This window comes from Protopterus annectens, chromosome 7.part0 (assembly GCF_019279795.1).
Source record: "Protopterus annectens isolate FY-2018-M chromosome 7.part0, PAN1.0, whole genome shotgun sequence".
Lineage (NCBI taxonomy): Eukaryota > Metazoa > Chordata > Ceratodontiformes > Protopteridae > Protopterus > Protopterus annectens.
In genome coordinates, this window is record NC_056739.1 from 1227281902 (window position 1) to 1227294412 (window position 12511).

The following is a 12511-nucleotide window of genomic DNA, read 5'->3' on the forward strand; positions in this document are numbered from 1 at the left end:
CAACCTAGACTGAAAGGCTACAGAGATGGCTAATGCTCTAGTAGAATGATCTTTTGGTTTAGCTGGTAGCACTTTTTTTCGTAACTGATAAATAAAGGCAATAGTATCAGATAACCATCTGGATAAGGTCACCTTAGAAACTGGAAGACCTTGTTTGTTGAAAGCATAAGAAAGAAATAACTGGTCTGACTTTCTTAGTTCTTTAGTTCTATGGAGGTAAAAATGCAATTGTCTGTGCATATCCAGTTGGTGGAGCTTGTATTCTGCCTTGTTGTTGTGATTGGGAAAGAAAACTGGGAGATCTATGGATTGATTTAAGTTGCTGTCTGAGCAGACTTTAGGAATAAAGGATGGATTGGTCCTCAGAGGAACTCTGTCCTTGTGAAACACCAAATAAGGAGGACAAACACATAGTGCTTGAAGTTCTGAGACACGTCTAGCTGAAGTGATAGCAACCAGAAAAAGTGTCTTCCAAGAAATAAATTTTAAGGAACATGATGCTGCCGATTCAAAGGGAGGCAAAATTAAGGAAGCTAAAACTAAATTGAGATCCCAAGGAGGAGGATCTCTAACTGGGGGTCTAAGAAGAGATGTTCCTCTCATAAAGGCCTTGCAGAGCTTATGAGACATTATGCTAGAATTAAACATACCAATATGAAAATTAGAAATGGCAGCTAGCTGTACTCTAATGGTAGCAGAAGCCGCACCAGATTGAAAAAGTTGTGCTAGAAATTCAAGAATTTCATGGACTGGGGCTGAGAAAGGATCCAAATTTCTAGATTCTGCCCAGTAAGAAAACCATTTCCATTTACTAGCATACGTTTTCCTCGTAGTAGATTTATGTGAGGAAACAATAATATCACGGACTGCTGGGGAGATATTGGAAAGCCTGGCTAAGGTTGGAAGTGGAGTAACCAAGCTGTGAGCTGGAGAGTTTGAAGGGATTGGTGCAACCCGCCTGATTGATGAATCAGAAGATCTGGAACCGGGTCCAGAATCCACGGTTGATCCAGAATGTGGAGGTGCATGAACAGGAACCATATCTGTCAAGGCCAATATGGGGCAATGAGGATAATTTTGCAACCCAATGATTTTGCTTTCTGTATGAGTCTTGGTATTAGGGGAAAATGGGGAAAAGCGTAAAGGAGTCCCTGAGGCCAGTCGTGGACTAGAGCATCTCTAGGTATATGACCTCGAAGAGGAAGTAGGGAGAAGTAGCTGCTGCATTTGTTGTTGAGAGGAGTGGCAAATAGATCGCAGCAAGGCTGTCTCCATTTGTGGAAGATAAGATCCGCAACTTCCTGATTCAGAGACCACTCGTGAAGCATGAGGATTAGCTCTGCTGAGCCTGGCCGCTATGATGTTGGATTTCCCAGGGATGTGCATTGCTATCAGAAAATGTTGGGAGGAAATTGCCCATTGCCACAGTCTGAGTACTTCTCAACACAAGGGGCAAGACCTGGTCCCTCCCTGTTTGCTGATGTACCACACCACTGACATGTTGCCCGTTTGGACTGCAATGGTCTCGGAAGGAAGAGAGTCTTGAAGGGCTTACAATGCTAGAAGCACCGCTCTCATTTCTAGGACATTGATATGCAGATGGCACTCGTGAGGTTGCCAAGTGCCTTGGACTGTCCTGCCTAGATAATACCCCCCCCACCCTATCAGGGAGGCATCCGTGGTTACTGTGGCTACCAGAGGGAGTTGCATGAAAGGTCTGCCCTGAATCACTAGTGGGGAGACCATCCACCAAGAAAGGTGCCTGTTATTGCTATTTCCCCCTCTGCCCCTGGGGGAAAAATCACTACATGTGTCAGGCAAGGGTCCTTGGGATTTTCGGAACCACATCTTTCCACTCTTCTGACCCTTGGGATAAGGTCTGGAAGGGGTGGAAAAACGGACTCCCACAGCAGAGAGAGTTTTGCCTTCCTGCTCACCTGGTCAATGTATCTTTCACCTGACCCCCAAAGAGAAAGGAGCCATCAAAGGGAGTATCGGTGAAGGACGCTCGAAAGGGTTCAGCAAACTGACACAGCCGCATCCAAGCATGTCTCCTGAGAGCCACACCTGTCCCTGCGGCTCTGCTCGCTCCATCAGCTGCATAGGAAATCAGCCTCATGGAGGAGTTGACTATGGAATTAAGAGTCGCAAGCTGAGAAGCAAATTTGGCTGGTACTCTCTCAGCTGTAGAATCTTGAAGGGTATCCCCAAGCTCTTTCAGGAGATCCCTTTGAAGACGTGTAAAATGGCATAGATAGTTCAGGGACCTCATTGAAAAGGTCGCTGAAGCAAACATTCGCTTTCCATATCTGTCCATCATCCGAGACTCTTTGTTTGGAGGATGAACAGATGAAGAGGTTTCTGCTAAGTCTTTCTTGGTGGCTGCTGCTACCACCATGGCATCAATGGGCACACCTTTGGAGAGGAATTGTTTGTCCTGGGGGGCTGTAATAAATTTGTTTGGTCTGCTCGGAGTAGGTTCCACAGAATCTGGAGCTGACCAAGTCTTTCGAGCCACTACAGACATGAGTGGATCGAAAGGAGGAGATACCCAGGAGGTGGAAGGTTGGGAACCGAATCCATCCAGGTATACAGGCTCATCCTTGGTAGGAGCTAGGGAAGTCCAGTCCCCCCTCTGTCTAAGCATTTCAAAGATGTCCGAAAAGGAAACGTCTTCAGAGGGGGACCTTGGGGACCCTTCCGATTCATCCATGTCTATATCTGAGGTGACAGACTCAAGGGAGTCTATGTACTTCCTCTTGCACTTCTTCCAGGCAGGCTCTTCTAAATGATCAGGGGAGGCTTCGGAAGAAGAGGGATCACCCAATGGGGTGTCCTGGGGCATAGGTTCCCTACGCTTGGGGTCTGGAGGAGGAGTAGAGGTTGTAACAGACACCACGGGGAGGTGGAGCCGATGGAGCTGGCAGTAGAGCTGTTTTGGGGGACAGCACACTCCGCATGACCTCAAAGGTGCCCCGACCTCCAGGCAGAGAAAGCTCACACTCCAAAGAGACAGAAGTCCTTCTCCGTGTCGAGGGTGATGGCTCCGAGGCCAATGTTGGAGCTGAGCTCACCTGTGCCGAAGCTCTGAGGGGGAGAATGGGGTCGGACAAGGGTCTGATGCCACCCCCCCCTCGGAGCCACCCAGAGAGCCCCAGCACCCAGATCCCTCGATAGAAGGTACAATCGAGGTAATTGGAGCCGACGTCAGAACCGAAGGAGAGATGATGATCGGCGCCGACGGTTCTACTACCTGCAGATCCATGGTCTCCAGCTCTGAGCTAAATGTAGTCGGAGGAAGAATGGAAATAGAGGCGGTTGGAGCAGATACCTGCTGAGGTGGGCTGGATAGTAATTTTGCCAGTGCCTGTGACTTAAGCAACCTACTTACTACTCTCTCCACATCATGATCTGATAATCTAGAGGATCGACAGGAGTGGGAAGAATGATGGCTACATTCACTCTGTAACAATGGTGACTGAGGTGCCGAGTGGATGGGCTCCAAGGACAGAGATCTCAGTCTCTTATGGCTCCGAGACGGCTCCGAAATAGCAGATGGAGCCGACGAAGGAGTTGCCTTGTCGGTGCCAGCCAGCACCGACATACTTGGTTGGTCAAGTAAAGGAGTCGGCTCTAAAGGTGGAGCCGATGGCTTGACAGATTTAGGGGATTTCGCTGGCTGAGTACTTTTAGCCGGAGAATCTGAGGCTTCAATAATCCCTGAAGGATTAATTTGTTTTTGTGCTCCTGCAAGACCCTTGGACTAAAAGTGTGACATATAGAACAGGAGTCCTGCAGGTGAACAGCGCCCAAACAATATACACAACTAGTGTGCCCATCTGTCAAAGACATTTTCTGACAGCATGAGTCACACTTTTTGAAGCCAGATACCTTGGTATCTTTAGACATTTTCCTAACAACAACAAACTAAAGAACCACAATAACAATAAAAAAATGTTATACTACTAAACTAAGAAACAAACAGTCTTTTTATTTTTTTTTTACAGTTAAGGAACAGAAAGGAGAGACTCTAATTTAAATGGCTGTCCTAAGGGGGTGGGGGGTGGGGACTCTCTAATTTAAATGAGTTCAGGGGAAACAGAAGGCCTGTGAGTTATGGAGCGATGGCCAACAAAGCTACAACACACAAGAAAACGATAAGGGATAAAGTACTATATCTAGACAAAAACTTGATACATTTTTAAGAATAAACAACAATTATAATAATAGAAAAAACTATACTAAGCCTGAGCCAGTAACGAAGCACCCTCGCAGCTAAAGTGGCAAACGTGATCTGGGTAGCTGACGCTGGGCATTCTAGGATAAGGGGTAGCCTCGAGCCAGTAAACAGCTCTCGAGCTATAGAAGATGGCCGAGTCAGAGCTGAGGACCGGCTCCGAACCCAAACAGCAAGAACGAAGGCGAGATGGACAACTTAACATCATAGCTTCTAAAGCAAAATAAAAAAGCAAGTTTTACAATATTAAAATTATCTTGTGTCATACGCTAGATAATGGGCACAATGAAAATGTAACAGAAGGAGTTAGTGGACAGGAGCACAATCAAGTTCATCTAGGCATAAACTGGTAAAGCATAGAAGAAATAGACAGCAACTATTCAACAAATGCAGAAGCACAGACTATGTACAGTATAAATTCAATATGGCAGGTAAGTACAGTGCCAACTTTTAGAACCTACAAACCCAACACCATTAACTGTTTAAAACCTTTAATAACTAATCACAATTCAAAGGAAAGTGACCACAGCAAAAGAACAGCTAAGCACTAGAAAATGTTTAGGAAACTGGAAACAGCAGGAGTAAAGTAGTTTAGAATGGATTCTAATATTTTAAGTGGCTCTCCATGGAATAGTTACTCCATAAGATATGCAGCATCTACAGGCATGTCATGTGTACAAGAGATACTACACCCTTATCCCATTTCTTATTCTGAAACTCCTTTACAGAAATATCTGGTTAAAGAGCACATATTTTGAAAATGCAAACTTTACTGTAACAGCATTAGTGAGACATCATATGTCATTTAGCATCATCAGTGTCATGTTCATGTACAGGAAGCTTTGGATAGACTATTAGTTATTCAATGTAGTTCAAGTGCATTATTTTTCTTTCTAATGAAAATGACTTCACAACTATATAACCAAGTGTTTTATTAGCTAGAGACATACCTTTTGTTCACAGTCAGTATGGTAAAATGGAGAAATTTAAAAGGCAAAGAAAAATAAGTTATGTCTTACCATAACGTTCTATCTGTGTTGTTCATCTTCTTTCATTTATCACTGATGGGTTCAGTTCTAAGCTCCCGGAACTGAGTTGGCCTTTTTATCAAGCTCGCGCCAGCCAAAAAAAACCTCTCAAGCTAAGTCTCTACCCATAATGCCCTTCCCACTGTTACCTCAGATCGAGTTTGCTAGAGAAAAGGAAGTAAAGCTGAAGCCACTTCTGCTCAAATACCCTAAGGCACTACTTAGACCCAAAACATCCCCCGGGAGCCTTTGGAGGGGGAAGGAGGGTGGGAAGTGATGAATGAAAGAAGATGAATAACACAGATGGAACATTATGGTAAGACATAACTTCTTTATCTGATGTTGTTAATCTTCTTTCCATTCATCACTGATGAGACAGAATCCCAAGCTACCTTGAGGTCCATGGGCAGCCCTTATGAAAGAACATTCCTGAGTATCATTGAGCCGAAGACAGCTCTCCCTCTGGAGACCAAGTCCAATTTGTAATGACTGATAAAGGTATGAGGCTTAGCCCAAGTAGCTGCTGCGCAGATGTCATCCATGGAATGGAAAGCTACTGATGTTGCCATAGATCTAGGGGATTGAGCTTTAACTTTTGACATAGGTTCGTTATTGAGGGAATAGATGAAACGTATGCAGTCCCTTAGCCATTTTGATACTGTAACTTTGGAAACAGCATCTTCCATTCTGGGCTCAGAAAAAGAGATGAAAAGTTGTTCAGATTTATGGATAGGTTTGGTCCTGTCTAGGTAAAATCTCAGTTGTCTATGTACATCCAAGGAGTGAAGGCAGTACTCTCCTCTATTTGCAAACTTTGGGAAGAACACAGATAGGTCAGTGGTCTGGTTTATGGAAAATTCAGAAAAAACTTTGGGAAGGAAGGATGGATTCATCCAAACTGATACTCTGTCTTTATGGAATACCAGATAGGGTCTCTTGATACACAACGACTGCAGCTCCGAGACTCTTCTGGCAGACATGATGGCTATCAAGAACAAAGATTTCCAAGACAAAAACATTAGTTCAGACTTCACAGCAGGTTCAAAAGGTTTTTGAGTCAAAGACTGGAGGACTAAAGTGAGGTTCCATGGTTCCACAGGTTGTCTGACAGGAGGCCTGATATGAGAGGTCCCCTTAAGAAAGGCCTTGCATAAACATAAAGAAATAAGGGGGATGCCATCTATACCATTGTGGAAATTAGAAATTGCCGCCAGGTGTACCCATACAGTATAGAGGCTTAGGCCCCAATTATCAAAAAACTTAGCCAAGTATTGAAGTACTGCAGTCTAGCATGTTATCCTTGGACCAGATGGAGAACCTTTTCCATTTATCCTGATATAGTCTCCTGGTGGATGGTTTATGAGAGGCCAGAATAATGTCTCAAACAGGCAAGGGGAGATTAGCTTGCCTGGCAACTAATGGAAATGGAGAAACCAAGCTGTCAGCTTGAGACTGGACAGATTTGGGTGGCTCAACCCTTGGGGATGAGTAATCAGATCTGGAAGAGGGTCCAGAATAAACAATGGGTATACCAGGTGAGGCCAAAGGAAGGGGAATCAAACTTGTCAAAGCCAGAATGGAGTTTTGAGTATCACCTTGCATCTCAACCAAAGAGCTTTCTTTCGAAATTATGGAATCAGGGGTATGGGAGGATAAGCGTAAAGAAGTCAAATGGGCCAGTTGTGGATTAGACCATCCCTCGGGGACTCCCCCTCCAGGGGAAGTAGGGTGAAATAGCTGCTGCACTTGTTGTTCCATGGGGAAGCAAAAAGGTTGCAGCAAGGTTGGCCCCAGTGGATTAAAATTTCTGTCATTACCTTGGGATTGAGGGACCACTTGTGAGGCAGGAGGATGAATCTGCTCAGTTTGTCCGCAATAACATTGGAGCTCCCTGGGATATGCAATGCTATCAGAAAGCAGTTGGAAGCTATCACCCATTGCCAAATTTTCATGTCTTCTCAACACAGGGGGTATGACTTGGTTCCTTCTTGCTTGTTGATATACCAGACCACTGACATACTGTCTGACTGAATTGCAATTGTCCCGGAAGGGAGAGTTGAATGAAAGGCCTGCAGTGCTAAAAGCACAGCTCTCAGTTCCAGAACACTGATGTGCAGGTGGGCCTTTGAAGTGGACCATGTGCCTCGGACAGTCTTTCCCTGGAAATGCCCCCCCTCCACCCGATCAGGGAAGCATTCGTGGCTACAATGGCTCTGGGCTGAAGGGATTGAAATGGGCAACTCTAAAGTTCTAAGTCTGTCCTCATCCACCAAAGAAGGTCCTGTTTGCAGGAGCTGGTTATTCGAATCTGATAACAGAGGGGATGATAGTTTGGGAACCATTGACAAAGAAGGAGCCATTGCAGGATCCGCATATGCAGCTTTGTTAGCGGTACTATTGGAATTGAAGCTGCCATAGAGTCTAGGGCTTGAAGGACTTCTCTTGCTGAAACTTATGTTTGACAGAGTACCGCTCAGATTTGGAGCCTCAATCAGTGGAGTCTGTGATTTGGGAGTGATAATAGACAGGACTGGGTCTAGAACACTGCTCCAATGAATTCTATTTGTTACAGAGATTTAATTTCTCCCAATGTATCATTATTCCCAACAATTTTGCCAGAGAAACAGTATAATGCAGGGCTGTTACCAGAAGATGCTGGGTGGGGGAGGTGAGGAGCCAGTCATCCAAATATGGAAACACCCAGAATTCTTGTAATCTCAAGTGATCTGTAACCACTGCCATGCATTTCGTGAACACTCTGGGGCCTGGAGAGAGACCAAACAGCAGGCTCAAATTTGATAATGACTGGCCCTTAGCTGGAAGAGAAGCAGAATCCTGGAGCATTTGTCCATCTTGATGTGGTAATACACATCCTGGAGATCTATCGAGCACATCCAATCACCTTTCCTTAAAAATGGGAGAATGGACTGAACTGTGACCATCCAGAATTTGGGAGACAGACTTGTTTAAGCTGCTGAGATCCAAAATGGGTCTCCAGTCCCCTGTCTTTTTGGGCACCAAAAAGAATTTCAAGTAAAATCCAGATCCACGCTGATCTGGTGGGACTGGTTGGATGACTCTATTTTGAGACAGCTTTATAATCGCTGAAGCTGCTTCTTCCCTTTGACTGGGTGGAATGTCAGGAAGTTTTCTTGCAAAATTTGGCTGACAAGAAAGGAGAATGGTGCAACCTCTGGTGATGATACTCTGCACCTAATGACTGGTGGTGATAGATTGCCAGGCAGCTTGGTGCAGAGAGAAATGACCCCCGACTGCTTCCAAAGATAAGCAATCAGGCTGCTCCTCAGGAGTGCTCAGAGAAAGATTCCCTGGAGCCTTGGTTATGACGTCCCCCTCTGCCTCTATAAGGGCATCTTCTGGAATTGTTACCCCCCCTGCCTCTGGGGGATATCATCACCACATGCGGCACGGAAAGAACGATATTTCTTATGCCACATTGTTGCACTCCTCTCATTCCTGGAGAAGGTACGTTGAAGGTTGGAAAACCGTAGGCCTACGGCAGACAGGGTCTTTCTGTCTTGTTCGCACCTGACTAGCATGTCCTTCACTTTGGAGCCAAAAAGGGATGAAGCTTCAATGGGAGCATACAGAAAGGAAGACTTGAAGGCATCTGCGAGGTCACAAATGCGCATCCAGGCATGACGCCTCATAACAATGCCCGAACCCGCTGCTCTAGCTGTCCCTTTGGTCACATGTGACAGCAATCATGGATGAGTTAGATATTGATTCCAGGGTTGCAAGCTGCGAGGCCACTTTTTCCCTGACCTCATCAGACAATTGTTCTGCGAGCGTCCCAGAGAGTACAGAGATCAAGTCCCTCTGGAGTCTCGTAAAATGTGTCAAATAATTCAGGGACCATATAGCAAAGGTCACTGATGCAAAAACATGCTTCCCCAGTCTGTCCACTGCCCAGGACTCCCTGTTGGGTATGTGGACAGCAGGACTTTCCACAGCCAAGTCCTTTTTTGTGGCCACCTCCACCACCATAGCATCAACTGGTAACCCTTTGGACCAATGCGGGTGCTCCTCGGGAGGGGAAAGAATTTCTTCTGGTCTCCGAGGGATCACCTCAATGGAATCAGGGTTTTTGCAAGTGCACTGCACGATGAGCTGGACAAGCTCGTTGGCAGGTGGGGTCACCCAAGAGGTAGAAGGGCGGGCACGAAAAGCCTGCAGGAACACAGACTCCTCAGACGAAGGGTTGGAGGGCTTCCAGTCACCTCTCTGCTTCAACATTTCCAGGATGGCTCCAAAGGAAACATCATCAGAAGGTGACCGTGGGGACCCTTCACCATCATCGTAATCTGTGTCTTCCGTTAACGACTCCTCGGGCAAGTCCATGTGTTTCTTCCTGTATGTCTTCTTTCGAGGGGTCTCCTCAGTGGGGGTCTCTGAGTAGGACTTGGAAGAGCGGGGACCCTGAACAGGGGTGTGCTGCGGCTTCACTGCCCAGTGTCCCAGGAGGGTGGTCTGTGACAGCTATAGCTCAGGGGGAGAAAAATGGGGTTCTGACATCAAAGGAGTGCCAGAAGCAAGATCCCTCTCTATTGCGCAGAAGGCAGGCCCGCCTAAAGAGGGACGGGAGCCCAGAACCGAGAAAACGACCTCGTGACCGGGGTCACACCCCACTCTGATGAACCAGCCCCCACGGATGAAGCCTCAAGCAGGATCATCAGGGACGTGACTATCAACGCCGAGGATGGAACAGAGGAGGGAGGCAGATCAGTACCCCGGGCCGACATGCTCATCCCCCAATCACCTGACTGAGGAAGGACCAGTTCAGCGGGAACCGAAGACCAAAGGGACAAACTTGGAGCCAGAGTGAGATGCACCGTAGGCGCCGAGGTGATGGGTTCCAAGAAGGATGTGGAGCAGAAGGCTTCAGAAATGAGATGGTCAAAAGAGGAGTGTAAGATCCGACATCTTGATAGAAAAAACACCACAGGCCAACTGTATAATCTAACTAGAATAAAGTTAACTCCTTTCAAAAAGTCACAACAATAACAATACACTGGTATGTAAAGAAAAGAAGGGAAATGAATAAAAGATTAAGCTAATAGTTTAAACAGGATAGACAATACCAACTATGGTATTAAGAAATACCACAAGGGTAAGGGAGGAAACGCCGTACCAATAATGGTACTTGAATGTTTACCAATGATAACAATGGGTAGAGAGGAAAAAACAAGGTTAAACAGAAGAAAAGACACTGGAAATACTAATCGTTTAATAAAATTTGAAGATATCCAAAGTTTTTCACAGAAATATCAGAAAAGTTCCACTTAGCTTAGAGCTCGGCTGAAATGCGGCTTAACTGCTACGCGGCAAACAACATCTGAATTAACAGGGAGAAGGGCATTCTGGGTAGAGACTTAGCTCGAGAGTTTTATTTGGCTGGCGCGAGCTTGGTAAAAAAGGCCGACTCGGTTCTGAGGGCTCGGAACCGAACCCATCAGTGATGAATGGAAAGAGGATTAACAACATCAGATCATCTATTTGCCTTTCACAACAGGTGCATGCACAGATTCCTCAAATTTGAATTACAGTGAATTTTTATGTGACTCTGGTAACAAAGATGCTGGAATTTTCAAGCTGTTCAATGAACTTTCTATTTCATATACTGTTTCAGTCTCAGGGAATCAAGCTCTAGTGTGATTTATGTCTTATTAATGGCAAACCTTTAAGATATGGTCTATACAGTTTTAAATGCTACTGAGCTGGCTATATCAAGTTGCATGTCATGTGGTGTACATTTCATTCTAGAGAATTCAGCCTGAGTACAGATGTTGCAGAAACTTGGTCAATCCAGAGTGTCTCTGCCTTATTTACTTGTCATGCAGATGCCACATGGTATCAGAAGAGAAAACATATCTACAGAACTGAAAAATATATATGCAGAAATAAAGAAATGTATTTGCTTTCAACATTATGCATGTTGGGAAATATGCAACTACAACATGGGAATTAGAAAAATGCTTCATATATAACCAGAAGGAGTTTTATTGTTCTTGCAGGAAGTCAATTGGATGTTTTGAATTGTGAAATTTCCACTGTTCTTCACTGAAAGTAGATTATCTGAGTGGCCTGAAAAGGTACCATGTGCCAACATTTCTGCATATTATTGGAAAGAAATCTGAAAGCTACTTAATCATTAGCTTTTTTTCATCTACAATCCCTCTGTTCTTTCTGGAGAATGGTGCAGAGACTCTGAATGTTTTGGCTGGGGACTATAACAGGTCTCAAACCTTAACTCTAGCTTTTCTTTCCTAAAGTCGTATTTGCCCTGTATCCATTAAAGGGTGTGAAACTTGGCTTGCTTATGATCTCCACCTTCTTTATAGGAAAAGGGCACATATTGGTGCATCAGTGGCATCAGGCTGACCCATGGAGTGCCAAGCTTGAGTTGGCGGAGCATTATGCTACCTATCATGCAAAGATTACTAAAAAGGCAGCCTATTTATCTAGAGAGCTCTGTGTGGCATATAACTTCAGTGTGGTTGAAAGGCTGGGCAGCCCAGCCTGCTTGACAAATAGGAGAGCTCTATTTGTTCTTCAGTGTGAATCTGTTCCTTGTTTCTTCTGTAATAAGGTTATTGTTATCAAATCCACTCTTCTATATCCAGGCCCCATTGATACTGATATATGGCCAGTCTATACCCCAATTTCCATCTTGGACAGTATTTAATATTCCCAATTATAATGAATGTATAGCTATGGTCTTATATGTGACCAACAACATGTGGTCTGGAATCATGCTTATCGAAACTAGTTATAAGTAGTCTTGATGGCCTGAAACCTGTGATCTTCCAGATTTTGGGTATTCTTTGAGGATCCAGATTTTTCTATTGGCTTAGAAAGAAGCCATGATTATCCCTATCCTGTATGAAAAAACAACACTAGTCCCCAGTGTACTTAATAATTTCTGCCCTATCTCTTGCCTTCCATTTTTAGGAAAGGTTATTGGAAGTTATTTTTAAACAGTTTCAGACTCATCTTGTAGACAGTGGACTCATCCATTTCAATCTGGACCTCTTGGAGGCATTTGACATTGTTGACCATAGCTTACTGATTGAACGGTCAAAGTCTTACAATAGTTTCTTTTCTATGATATTAATTTGGTTTATGTTATACTTGGAAGGATGTTTCCAAAGGGTTTGTTCAGGTTAGAACACATCTTCAGTCTTCGCATTGGATTCTGGAGTTCCACAGGGATCAATCTTTGGCC

General features: G+C 44.8%; 1 protein-coding gene across 1 annotated transcript in view; it reads right to left on the reverse strand.

Annotated features, from left to right (window-relative positions):
* Positions 1–12511, reverse strand: part of DNAH1 (dynein axonemal heavy chain 1) — a 5225710-nt gene that overhangs the window by 3753317 nt on the left and 1459882 nt on the right. The window lies entirely within an intron of this gene.